The sequence below is a fragment of the Palaemon carinicauda genome, chromosome 43 (genome assembly GCF_036898095.1).
Source record: "Palaemon carinicauda isolate YSFRI2023 chromosome 43, ASM3689809v2, whole genome shotgun sequence".
Classification (NCBI taxonomy): Eukaryota; Metazoa; Arthropoda; class Malacostraca; order Decapoda; family Palaemonidae; genus Palaemon; species Palaemon carinicauda.
In genome coordinates, this window is record NC_090767.1 from 34,614,796 (window position 1) to 34,629,739 (window position 14,944).

Sequence of the window (14,944 nt, forward strand, 5' to 3'; positions counted from 1 at the left end):
CAAGGCACTAGACATTTGTCCTGTCCTAACTGCATATCAATGTTGTTTAATTCGGTTGTTAAGCAGTTTTTCGGTTTGACCCAAATATTTCTTGTCCTACCCAGTACAAGGAATTATGTAAATAGAGCCATTACTATAATTTGGAGAATTATTTATCAGGACATTCTTAACTGTTCCTGAACTTTTAAAAACTAAATTTACTTTGAATATTTTCAATAATTCTTTGATATAAGCAAAGTTTTCATTGTATGGAAGTGCGAGCACATTCTCATTTTTAAAAGGTTCCCTATTCTTGTCGGAATAAAATATATGTTTAGCTTTCTGCACAACATCTATAATGCATATAATACTTCCAAAAGGCTAAAATCTCCTATTACCCTACCAGCTGCACTTACTACACATCATCTACTAGGCTTAAAAAGCTTCTAGAAAGCTAATATCAACCTATATCCTACATCCTGCACTTATTACACAGCTTAAAACGCCTTTAGAAGCCTGAAATCACTGGGTGCATCATCATTGGCTATATCTACACTTGGCTAAATCTCCACTTGCATTCACTGCACCTAATCTTCCAGAAGCCTAACATTTACTATTATCATCATCCTCATCATCATTATCATCATCATCATCATGAGTAGTAGTAGTAGTAGTAGTAGTAGTAGTAGTAGTAGTAGTAGCAGTAGTAGTAGTAGTAGTAGCTAAGCTACATCCTTAATGGAAAAAGTAAGATGCTATAAGACCAATGGTTCTAACGTGGATAAATAGCCCATTGAGGACGGAGATTAGGAAATGAATAAACTATATGAATAGTGTTAAACATTTAAAGCAAAATATTTAAATAATAATCGAAACAGGTCTTCCATAGATAAACTATGAAAAGAGGCCTGTTAGAAAATAAAATATTTACAGCAAATATGAAATTCTGAAGTTCTACCGATTCGACTACCCGAATAGAAAGATCATTCAACAACTTGGCCATACCAGGAACAAAGCTTCTAGATTACAGTATAGTATTGACTGTCATCATAGAAAAGACCTATTTATGATAATAAACTTTATACCTAGTATTACGAAAACGGTTGTTCTGTCTGGGAATGAATAAACGTAAAGGATGGTCCAAATTCTGAAAAAAACATGTACAATATGCATAAGAAACTAATTGGAATACAGTACCAAAGATTGATATATACACCAGGAAGAAGAAATTTAATAGACTGTAAGCTCCTATCCAACAAATAAGTATGGGAATCTGCAGCTGGAGACCAGACAGATAAACAATACTCAAAACAAGGTAAAATTAGAGAAATAAAACACTTCTTCAGAATAGATTAATCAACAATAATCTCAAACGACTTTCTCAATAAGCCGATTTTTTGTGCAATTAAAGAGGACTCGGACCTAATGTGTTTCTCAAAAGTAAATTTCTTGTTAAGAATCACTATTAAAATTTAAAAACTGTAAACCATAGTTAAAGAAGCATTATCAATGCTGAGATAAAGATGTTTAGCAGAAACTGTCCAAAGATAACTTTTGATATTACTTTGAGATTTGTAGATTCAACTTCATACCCAATAATAGCAACATTGTCTAATTGTAGCTAGATCTCTATTAATTGATTTAGCAACACCAGATCTACATTCAGGAGATTGAATTGATGCAAAGAGAGTAACATCTTCTGTGTATGCAACGAGCTTGTTTTCTAGGCCAAAACTACATTTCATTTGTCGACTATATAATATGAAAATCAGCCAAGAAGACTTCTCAGGTGAACACCGGATATAACATTCTTATCCTCACGATGTTGGTCGCCACTACTCTTTACAAGCTATTACTTAGAAATTAGATAATGATGCCTTGAAAAGACTAACCCACTCCCAACCCTTTAAGTTAAAAACAATAGCATCATGATTAATTCCTATCCCTAATTAAGGCATTTCTCTACAGCTTTTGAGATTGTGAGAAGGGCATAACTTTCCACAAGGCCTTTATGAAAGATAAATTGCAAATTAAGAAATAGAGTATTGCCTTTGTCCAATTATATGGACGTTATGCCAAAAGACTTTAAAAAAAAAAAAAATTAGATAATATGGCAGTTATAGAAAATGGTCCAAAATCAGTTGGTCTTAAGCTACCACAAAAACTATACATAATGGAGTAACATTACCAATTCTCCAACAAGTGCTAAAAGCTTCACTTCTTGCTACCTAACCATTTTGTTCTACATCTACTTAAGCATCAAGGTCCGCCAAGAGAGCTTTATTATCAGGAGATCGAAAAACTAGACTAGTTAATTGGGTATACCACCACATGCACTTTTTGCCTAGTTTTCGATGTCATGATGCCAGAAAACTTCAAATCATTCATTCATTTTCTACATACAATTAATGCCTAGTCTCTACAAGGTTTAAAATGCTTCCAGAAAGCTAAAATAACAGGCAACATCACCACTTGCCCTTACTGCACGGACTTTAAACGTTTACAATGATTCACAAATGCTAAAATTCCTTTATATTGTGTATAACGCCCCAGAAGGTTAAAATTACTGGCCATAACACTATATGTACTCATTGAAAGCGCTTAAAACGTTTCCAATTCTTCCACAATGCTAAACTCAATGGTAATTCTTTACTCACACAATCTTGATAATGTTTATAATGCCTCCCAAAAGTTTACATCACTGGCTAAAACCCAACACACACTCATTGTATAGCCTCTATAAAGTTTAAAACGCTTGCAGAAATCTAAAATCCCTGCTAAATCTTTGTTCAGACAGTATCTACAACGTTTACAACGCTTCTGGAAGGTACAATTTACAGCCCACTCTTGGTTCAGACAACCTTGATAACGTTCAAAATGTTTCCAGAAGGCTAAAGTCTCTGTACTGACGCTTTTAAAAGGCTAAGATCTCTGACTAAACAAACACTTGCATATACTAAAGGATCTCTACAACGATTTTAACGGTTTCAGAAAGCTAAAATCACCATTTGCTTGAACCTAAAGGTCTGACTTGTACACACTGACTCAATGATTTGCATGTTGATACACTGGTCCTAGAGCAGGGAAGAAAATATTTTTTTTCACAGAGATTTCCTTGGAGACCAAACATTATTTAACGCAAACTATGACTTCCCTTCGACCAATCTTTTTTTTCATTTTCACTCTGTTTGAAGTTAAAAGCTTTAGGAACATTGAAGAAAGAGAAGTACCCATGACCATGATACCTATGAAAGAACCTTTCATTCTGGCAAAAACACTGGGAACTTCAATTACACAGGATTCACCTGCTTTTCCAACATAACTGTCTGTGTGTGTTTGTGTGTGTATTTGTTTGTGTGTCGACTCCAGCTCCCGGGTACAGCTTGAGGATTAGATTTTCTAAAATTTGGTCGAACGTCCAGATAACTTGTATTTAGAATTTTTTTCTTACTCAAACTGGAGTTTTATTTATATTTCCTTTAATCAGCCTTTCTATTTCTTTTAAGAATGTTGAGTACACCAACGTACAAAGGACACTCTAGAAATCCTGAATGTTAAGCTTTTTAACTGGCTTCTTCAGAACAACTAGGAGTAGCAGGAATTGTAATTACCCTATAGTACCAGTACCAGAATCTGTCTACCCACACGGGAAATTTGGTCACTTTCGTTGTATATATTCAGGTCTTCTTCTTGGTGTTATTGGAACATGTAAAAGAATCAGAAACTCTAACCTCATACAAGATTATTCAACCTTATTCATGGTTTCATTGCAGCAAAATAAAAAAAAAATAAAAACCTGGGACGTTAATATGAGAGTATGTATAAACAGGGTTTGCTATATTTTCCTTCAATTAATAGCAATATATTTGGGTTTGAGGATACTGTAGTGCTGCATATATTGCATAAACCCCCAAAAATTAGTCAATTTCCTAATTTCACCCCCGAGTTACAATCGCAATATCCTACCCCTCCTTATCCCTTCCATTGCCACATCAGTATTTGACAGTAGAATGTTCATTTCACATCAAAGAAATTCTCACGAATATCAAATTTTATTTATTCCACGTTTTTAGTAGATTCTGAAATTCAAAGTAAGTTTATAACATGTTTTTTTTTATACTTAGCGTAATTTATCCCAACTGGTGTTGAAGTATCTGAAAAGCTATAAAATTATGCAGTTTGCATGCAAAAGAAATAAGATTCTATCATTGACTTCCATGGGTGTTGTTATTAAAATTAGATTTACCATCACTTATTTAGGGCATAAAGTAGCTATCATGAATTTCTTAATAACAGCAACTAAAAAGCAGACCATGAGATTTCTCGGGATGGTTTCATACATCCGTAGATTTGTACCCAATTTTTCAGAAATAAGCGATCCCATAACTAATCTTTTTAAGAAGGGACGAAGTTTTGTGTTTAATGAGGAATATGTAGAAGCTTTCCATAAATTAAAGGCTGTAATGCTTCACAAGCCATTATTAATGTTACCTCATTTTAGCAAGGAGTTCAATTTAGTGATAGATGCTAGTAACATTGGTATACGATTAGTCTTGTTGCATAAAGTGAATGGGACGAAGCACTCAGTCGCATAGTATTCAAAGAAACTGAATAAAGCTCAATAAATTATTCAACTATTGAGAAGGAATTGTTTAGTTTAGTTTCATCCTTGTAGCACTTTGAGATTGATGTACGTAGTAGTCCTGTTTTAACTGTGTATATAGATCACAATCCAATAGTTTACTTGGAAAGATGTAAGAATAAGAATAATCGTCTCATGCATTGGAGATTAAAGCTACAAGATTATAATCTGAAGATAATTCATGCAAAAGGAAAGAATAATGTGATAGCTGATAGTCTTTCCTGAGATTTTTCAGGATAAGAATTTTTGTTTTCTTCAACAAATAGTGTATTTTTTTTTTCTTTTTTTCACTGAGTTTTGTGTTGAGTTAATGGAATGCAAAAGAAGAATATTTGGGTAGTGTTAATTTGAAGCTACATGCAAATATTCCTCAGTTCAGGGATGAATGCTTTTTTTCATAGCAGACATTCAAAAAAAGGAAAATCAGTAGGTTTTCTTTTTATTTTATATTTGGGGAACGTGACATGGGTAGATACAATACTTTTAAAAGGATATGCTATAAAAAGAAGCAAAAAAACACCTATCCCAAAGTGTGAGCGGCGAGACGAGATTCGACTACCGTATGGTTTGGTCAACCTTGTCATCACTGTCGTCAGCATTTTGAAAGTAAAAAGGGCCTCAACAAGAGCACCTTACGAGATTAGGGAACCATCCGGTTTTGACCAGGATTTTATTGTCTTAATCAGTGGAGTAAGCATATTTTTAGAAACTGAGCAGGAGGGTTATCCGTGTTTATGAAATATGTCACCATGGGTGGACACGTGCTGCCCTATTTTCACAACTTAACATATGGTTTAGATTGCATCCGTAATTTCTTCTAGAAACTTTTATGGCTTGATCCAAGAGGGCGTTTTTGAGGAAGCAAATTGAGACCCAAAATTGATTAAAATCCCCTTTTATGGAAATATCCAATGCCCACTTTAATTAACTCCGCCCATGCATGTGTATTTAAACTTCAAGAAGAGATTGTCCAGGGGAGATAAGACAGCATATAAAATGGAGAAGAACTATATCTGAAAGAAATGAGAACCAAGTCCTAATGATATAACAAGCAGAGAAACTAGAAGTCTGACCGAGCTAGATTCTAACCTTCCCTTCAGAAAACAAACACCTATCTCTAAATCTGGTTATGGCTGAGAACAGAAAAATCGAAGCAGCCAGCCCTCCCTGCTTGTGATGAAAAATAGCCCACACTGCCTACAGCCTGCCTCAGTTTAAATCTATCTTTCGAATTCCTGGAGAAGACTTTTGATGTCCCATCTTGATGCCACCCTTTCTGTGAAGTCTTCGAATCCGGTCATCATGCCATTTTCATCTGAACTTCTGCCACCCTTCTGCAACGTTCTCAAGCCTGAAGTCTCCGTACTCATATAATCTCAGATAGTGTAGAAAACCATTCCTCAAGTATTTCTACCCTTCTGACTGTTCCCCTTTTCTATTGATGTTTTGATTGGTTTGATTTGTCATTTGAAGTAAACGATTTAGTAACATTGATTTTCTTTATTTATAAGTTTTTTAATAAACATGTATTTTTCTCGCGAGTTTCTTTCTATATTAATTTCCCATTTTTCAATGGTGGTTGTTGGAAACATTTATTTCAATTATTGAAAGAACCTGTAACGATTTTAGAATCGTAACAAACTGCAGCAGTATAAAGCTACTGTCCATATCCATCTACAAGGCTTTGCAGAAATTCATAAGATTAAATTTCAAACTGATTCATCGCAAGCTTAAAAAGTTTAATGTGGAGAAGGATGGCATAGCAAAGGTCAAAGTGGAGCTAATGGCTACTTTACTTCCGGATATATCAAAAAAAAAAAATTCCCATATTCCTTTAAAAAAAAAATACCGATAAATCCCAGCAGTAGAGTCATAAGCACCCCATGAAGATTCATGCCTCACTTTCTTATTTCTACACTTGACATCAACTACACCCAATTTTCCTCTGAAATGACAAGGGCAGCAACACTATCCCGCCCAATATGAGGCCATATCTCAGGGCTAGTCAAATTTAGGCTATACAGATAGGTATGGCTTTTGGACACTTTACAAGGGAAGCAAAGGATCTTGTAAAGCACATAGATCCAGGGGATCATGTCAGTAAGGGGCTTCAGTTTGGTGTTGTCTCCATGTGTTTCTGGGTAAGTAGGACCTTTTCTCCAAAGGCACAGATCATAATGCCAAGGGATCTCTGTTGTTTAAGGATATCAAAAACTTCACACCCAAATTTTTATCAGCACAGGACCCTTGAACTCGTCTCCTTTGTAAGCATGTTGCTAGAAAAAGAAGTCATAGAAAGGTGTGTATTTTTAAGATTTCATTACAAAAAGGCTCACCAGAAAAGAGAGTGATCTACACGTTGTACGATACAATCAAAATGACAATCATATTGCATGGTTACCCATTACTAATCAGAAGGGCTCAGACTTGTATTACTGATATAAAAGACGCTGATTAGAATGCCCCAGAGTCTTACTATCATTAGAGTGTTTACATAGCAAGTGAAATAAGTGGTCCAACTTATGTGGCGTCAGAGAGTTCAGATCATAGGTTATTTAGATGACTGGCTTATTTGGACAGACACAAAAGAATTATGCCTCAAATACAAAAATAAAGTTCAGCAGGCTCTTCAAAATGTAGGCATCCTAATCAACTCACCAAATCAAGAATAATTTCAGGAACGATATCAAGTTGCTAGGTAACATATGTAATATGGGGAAAATCATATTAACCATAACAGAAGCCTCACAGCAAAGAATTCTAAGCAAGGGTATATATATATATTTGATCAGGATGTAACCAGGGACGATTTTACATCTTCAGTTTTTCTTGGTAGTTGACCAGTGTTAAAGAAAATATAGGAATATTTCAATTGGGTGTGGAGAAAGACAGCTCTGATAGGGTTTTAAGACTACTAGGCTTAGGTATATGTTGTTTTTTAAAGCATTCTCAGGCCATGGACAATATCAAATTAATTTCATGTATTGGTCAAAATGGTCCTTAACCCTGGGTTGGTTAACTTTCAAAGCGGGTACACCATTACCAATGTGGTTCCATAAATGAGACCTCAACTTTCAGACCATATAACTTCCTTATTAGTAAATATAATTCAAATCCTTAAGTTTCTTATTTAACAATATTCCTTCCTAAATATTATGTAAGGGGTAAATTAAAAATCAATCATCTTAAATATCTAATTTAGAAAAATAAGTATATAAAAGTATAAATATATAGAAAATAATCTGTAGAAAATATTTATATCATACATAAGTAACTTTGGTGAACTGCATAATAAAGTTGAATGGCATGACAGCATTCAAGCCAATTTTCAAAGTCCTAGGCTGAAAAACACCAAATCTGGCGTGGGACTCGATGATGGCACTGGGGTGGCACTTGTTGAAGGCAGTGGGGTAGCACTTCAAAAAGGCACTGGGGTAGCACTTGAAAAAGGCACTGGGGTGGCACTCTAAAAACAATCCAGTAGCACTCATTAATGGCACACTGGTGGAGATGGGGGCCTTCCCTGACGGGCTTCTGAACGTGGTCAAAGTCATGGGAGGATCATCTGCATTGTTGTCGTCACCATCGTCGTATGGTACAGGTATCTTAACTTTCTTCATAGGGAATTGTATCCTCTTCTTGCTTTGAAAATGAGAAGAAATGTGAAATGGAGGCTCACTTTCTGAAGAGGTGTTAGATGGGGTCGAATAGAAGAGTGCTGAGTGGAAAATATTGCTTACACTTCCCTGGTCGATGGTGACCACCTGGGGCACGTTACCATATTTCTGATAAAAACAAGTGTTATCAGCACACTCAATATTATTAAAATCACTAAGAGATTTTTGCCAGCCCGAAATTTTTTTTTTCTTTTTTTTTTTTTTAGTTTTCCCCCTATATACTTGAACATCCGGCAGCCTAACACAAAGATGGCAACATCACTGCATAACGACACTATTCACCAATGTTCAGTGAAAATCTCTTTAACTTTCATTAATATCACTCTGAGATATTTAGCGAAATGTAAAAGTATATGAAATTGAAATTTCAATACAGTTTAGTAGTGTGGTACCAAAATTGAGACAAAAAAAAATTTAAGAGCTATATCTCTGCAAGTATCTGAAGCTATGACTTGTGCATCCTACCCCTGTTGTATCATAACAAAGTCTTATGCGGCGCACTTCGAGAACGATGCCACAGACAAAGCAACAGGATGAAACCAGGGAAAAATTGCTTTGCGCCTGCGCCTGCGCCTGGTTCCAAATTTTGGGCCTGTAAACTTACCCAGTGTTAATTAATATGATTAAAATTCCCTAATAGTTTAAGAGTTTCTTAACTTTTATTTTATCCAAGATTTCCTTTACCAAGATCTCCTTAATAGATGCCTCATGATCGGGTTTGGGAGATCATTGAGAAGAGATCATTGCCTTTGAAAAATGGTCACCTAATTTAGCAAAATATCCCATAAAAAGTGTTAAAACTCCTGGCACTCTACCTTATAAGGAAGAGACTCTGTCAAAGAATCACCTACCATACAAATGCTTTCATAGCCGAACCGTTAGTTGTCTCTTGCCTTAAGAAGGGAAATTCTGTTCGAGAACTCTCATTTCATTTGTGCTGGCAAAAAAAGACACATCCACTCACAGATGTTTGGGTTTGAAAAGAAGGGCCTAATGATTAATACAGTCAAAGGCACTACTAAAAAGGGAGGTCAATTATACAACAACTTTAGCTTCAACAAAGGCATTTACATGATGGAGTAACATTAGCAAATCTCCAACAAGTGTTAAAAGGACATCTTGCTAACTAGATGAAAATAACAGAAAACTTTAGAGCTAAAAAATCTGCAGTTCTTATAACAAAAGGAAAAATATAATTTTGGTCTATAATTCTGTAAGCATTAAGGTCCATCATGAGAGCTTTGATTTCAAAAGTTTAGGCTCAAGAGTACAGAAATAAGGAAGATCAAGTTTCTCATTACTCTGCTTACTATCAAGCACATCAGCCAAAAGGCTTGACTTTTCCTTTGGACAGTGACTGACAGAGCCACATGTTTTAAGTAAAAAATGATGTCATGGGTAGATACAATATTATTGAACGAATATATCATTAAAACAGAAAAATATACTCATTCTCAAAGTTTTGGCAGCAATACGAGTTTCGACTATCATAATGTTGGTTCATATTTGTCATCATCTCACTCAGGTCAGTATTCTAGCAATAAACCGAGCCTCAATGAAGAGTGCGTGCAGCAATAAAGGAATCTTTTTTTAACCAAGATGTCCTCTCTTTAGTCTGAGAAACGAAGCCTCAAGGGATATCACTGTTGTTAAGGCTTAACATGAGGTCTAGAAAAATTTGTCTGAGAAGCCTCTCAGGCGTGATTGAAGTGGGCTATTTTGAGGAAACTAATCAGGACAAAGAATTGTAAAAAGAAAAAACCTCCATATATGGAAATGATTACTGTCAATCGTATTTAGCTTCACTAATACATAAGTATATAAACTCCAAGAAGTGTTTGTGTAGAGGAGATAAGACATAAGAGAAACTATATCTGAACAAGATAGGAACCATATCATGATAAGATAAAGGCAAGAGAATATCAAAAGTCTGACAGTGAAAGTTTCCGACCTTCACTTAAAACTACAAGAGCGTATCTCCAAAATCCTTTTGTAGCTGAGTAGAGACAAATTGAAGAAGCCATCCCTCCCTGCTTGTGATGGGAAGTAGCCAACACTATCTGCAGCCATGTCTTAGTTCCAAACTATCATCGAATTTTTGTAGAAAACCTAAGATGTTTCATTTATATGTCACCCTTTTGTGACATCATTGAATTCAAAGTCATCGTTAAAGTTTCATCTGAACTTCACCCACCCTTCTACAACGTTCTCAAGGCTAAGGCCTCTCTACCATTATCATCTCAACAGCTGAAGAAAACAATTCAATGTACCTTAAGTATTAATCTATCAAACTGACTGTTCCCCTTTTCTATTAATATTTTGATTGATTCTATTTGTCATTTTAAAGTAACCGAAGAGGCGACATTGATTTTTTTTATGAATAAGTTTGTGATAAACATAGTGTTTTTTGTGAGTTTCTTCTTTATACCAATTTCTCATATTTCATTAGTTGTTGGTGGATTATTTTATTTTAGATGTTAAAAAAAAAACTGAAACTATTTCCAGATTATAACAGTTGGCTACCTTGCCATGATTTTCGACGATGGTACCAAGTGAAACTGGGAGAATATATAAAGAAGACAAATGAGTGATATAAACACAAAATTTGATAGAGTCAGGTAGGCATTTTAGGTATGATGGCGATGCTCTAAGCGAATGTGGTTCAAAGATAGGGGTGGAAATGCATATGAGAGATGAAAGAGCAGCTGAGAGAAGAAAATGAGAGACATCGAGAAGAAAATAACAGACATCATAATCTTGACTTAGAAATCACCCGATTGATGCAAAAACTTTAAAATAGTCCACCATGTAACAAACCAGGAAGTAATGCTTCAGGCAGCAAACGAGGTAGTAATTCATCATTGAACAATGACTCAGATAATTTAGATAGGGATGCAGTGTTGAAATTGATGCCAAAATTTCATGAGGAAGATATAACGTAATATTTCACCTCTTTTGAAAAGTTAAGAAACAGAGTAGGTTGTCCAGAAAATCAAGTGGATTTCTTATTTACAGTCATTCTTATGTGGTAGGGCTGTTTCTGTGTATACCTGTATGTCTGATGATGAGAGTGAAGACCATGATAATGTTAAAGAATCTGTTCTTGGTCCATAAAGGCTAGTAGCAGAGGTGTGCCGTAATAAATTCAAAAGTTAGAGTGCTGATGAGAATAGTACATATGTAGAATATGAAAAGAAGTTAAAATATTCTATTTTTGTTAAGTAATATCCATTAAATTTCATAATTTTCATGATATCAGGAACAGATAACCTGTCCCTAGATATTAAGGTATTTATATAAAATAGATTAAAAAAATATTTTACATATATCTGTATCAAGAGTGTCAGCCAAGCTGAAATATACCTGTCAAGAAAAGCGATGTAGACATAGTCATTGTAGAGGATTCCAGTATTAGTTACTGAGGAGGTTTAGGCACTAACATTCTGAATATGGATGAGCTACTCCAGTTACATGGAGAAGAAAACACACTGACAGAGATTTTTGAATAGGAGTTGAGGAATCTTTTGTCATTCTGTTTGCCCAAGTCAGTTAGCAAAAAGGAGATTATAGAACAATTAGCAATTCCTAAGAAGATCGAAATTTAATTTTGAAAACAGTATAAGATGATGAAAGACATTTAGGGGTAAATAAAACTCACGAATGTCAAATTAATGGTAAACCTAATCAAGTAATTCCCAGGGCTTCGTTGCATTACATTCCATCAGAGGGAGAGCCTTATGAAAATATAGTAATAGATATAGGCGAACCTTTGCATAGAAGTAACGGGAGTGTAAGTTAGTGTTATAAACACTGAAGAGGCTTTCTAACGAGAAAACTGCTAGTGATTTGAGCTCTCCGAAAGCCTTGTAAACGTTAGAGAGTGAATGTGGTAGGGTTGCGTTTTAAACGTTGTAGAAGATCTGTAGTATGTGAAAATTTGTGGTATTAGTAGTGGTTTTAGTTTTCTGGAAGGATTTTAAACATTCTAGAGTCGGTCTTAGCAAAGATCTCTCAGTGATTTTAGTCTTCTCAAACCGTTGAATTTAGAGGGTGTGCATTAGGTGCGTGTGTTGTTCTAACTAGTTATGTTAGCGTTTGGGAAGCATTGTACACTTTATAGAGTCTGTGCTGTGAGTGTGTGTGGTGTTGTATCTAGTGATTTTAGCCTTCATATGTATTGTATGAACAATCCCTCGCTATTTAAAGTCTATTAATTATCTATTAACAATTACAGATACTCTAACTCATTACCTGGAACCAATCTCAGTAAGATACTGCAATGCGAAAACTGTAGTTAAACGCTTGTTGAGTTATTTTGTATAGTTTGGTCTACCTTGCTTTTACCCTGAAGGCTCCGGAGGGAATGCACATTGCTGGGGACATTAGATTGAAGAATGTAAATGTTGAAGTTTACTTCAAGGCCTACACAGAAGCAATGGAGAAGTATATGATAGCCAGCGATAGGATCTTCAATATAGATAAGAGTAGCTTGTTTACTGTGATGAAAAGAGTGAAGGTCTTATGTGAAAATGGTCAGCCTGTTGCCTCTCAGATATGCCATGAAAAAAATTCCACAAATTGTGTCTGTATCATGAATGCTTCAGGCCATTACATCCATCCAATATTTATAATTCTACTAAAGAGAAGGAATGATTCCGTCATGCGAGGAATTACTGATAGCTCAAAAGAAATCCTTGATCAAAATAGATGGATGGATGTTGAGTGTTTCTTTAAGACACTTCGGTATGTCAAGAAAAGGACCTCTTGCTCTAGGACAATAGGATCCTTTTGATAATTGACAATGTGGAAGGTCATATGAACATCCAGGATATTAAGCATGCATTGCAGCAGGGCATCGGCTTTGAGGCATTGCCTCTTCACAAAATGGCCCTGGTTTGGAGCTAAGTCTGATTTCTCGCAGGGAATTTGAGCCTGGCAGCCCTACGGATGATAGGCCCTCGACTTTGGGATTGACAAGGCAACTCTCCACCTCTGGTTCTAACTGCAGTAAGCCTACTACCTCTTTGACAGAAAGAGACCAGCAAATTATTCCCGAGTCTGTCAGACCTTACAGTAACGCTATTGGCTGTCCTTTAAGAAAGTACCGAAAAAAAAGTCAAGGCATCTATCTTTACTGAAAAAGAAGTAGCTATTTCAGATAATTGAGCCAAGGACGAAAAGAAGAGGATGGCTCAATAAAAGTAACAACATGTCAAGAAAAGGCAGCAAGCTATTACCCTAAGAATATGAGGATGATCCTTTTTTCCAAGATGAGTCCTCGCATTTCTCACAGACCATGGGTGACAGTGCGGATGACTCCAACCCTTTCCAAAAAAAAAAAAAAAATAGGAAGCAAATGTGAGGGACTTGAAACAGTATTTACCCAATCTTATGATTTTATAAATAAATTAATTATAACCTATATTCAAGCATTCATTTGATTTTTCTGGAGAATAACTCTGTAAATATTTTAGCCTACTTTAATAGTTCATTTCATTTCTAGGTGAATGATTTCAAGAAGATGACCAGTTTGAGGAGTGAAGGGCATACAAGGAGGTAGTCCAGTATAATAAAAATATGACCTCATTTCTGCATGAGAAAGGACAATCTCTAGAGCAGGTAAGGGACCTCACATAGCATACTAATTCTTTGACCCTTTTGCTGCTCATAGGTTTTCCGTTCTTTTATATTTAATTAATTTTGTTAGGCTCATTTTTGCAACTTCTGAAGCCAAGTCTTTGAAGTCCCAAAGACATAGAGAATGGTTGCGTCTGTTCGTTTGGCATTATGCATCTTATTGTCAAGACAGCTTTTCCTAAACTAACCAGTCTCTCTTTCAGGCAGATCCTTTCCGCATAGCATAGGTAAGATTATAACATTCATTGGCTCTTCATCACAGTTGACAAATTATTGTCATCTAGCAAGGGCTGAATGTGTACTTTTCCATTTCTTCTTTGTAAATCATGAAGAATGTCATCCTTTGATGGCTGCCAGAATCCTGGAAAATGCCATCATGTCTGGGCTGCCAGAATCCTGAAGAATGTCATCCTGTCAGGGCTATCAGAATTCTGCAGAATGTCATCCCGTCAGGGCTGCCAGAATTCTGAAGAATATCATCCAATTAGGGGTGCAAAAATCCTGAAGAATGTAATCCGGTTAGGTGTGCCGGAATCCTAAGGAACGTTACCCTGTCAGGGCTGCCAGAATCCTGAAGAATGTCATCCTGTCAGGGCTATCAGAATTCTGAAGAACGTCATCCTGTCAGGGCTACCAGAATTCTGAAAAATGGCATCCAGTTAAGGATGCCAGAGTCTTGAAGAATTTAATCCTGTTAGGTGTGCCAGAATCCTAAGGAACGTTACCCTGTCAGGGCTACCAGAATCCTTAAGAATGTCATTCTGGCAGGGTTGCCAGAATCCAGAAGAATATCATCCTGTCAGTGCTGCCAGAATCCTGAATAATGTCATTCTTTCAGTGCTGACAGAATCCCGAAGAATATCATCCTCTCAAGGCTGCCAGAATCCTGAAAAATTTCATCCTATCAAGGCATCCAGAAAATTAAAGAATGTCATCCCCGTCCGGGCTGCCAGAATCCTGAAGTATGTCATGCTTTTAAGACTGCTAGAAACTTGAAGAAGGTCATCCT

At 35.9% G+C, this 14,944-nt stretch overlaps 1 protein-coding gene across 1 annotated transcript in view; it reads right to left on the reverse strand.

Moving 5' to 3' along the window:
- Window positions 1–14,944, reverse strand: part of LOC137633608 (uncharacterized) — a 233,894-nt gene that overhangs the window by 13,836 nt on the left and 205,114 nt on the right. The window lies entirely within an intron of this gene.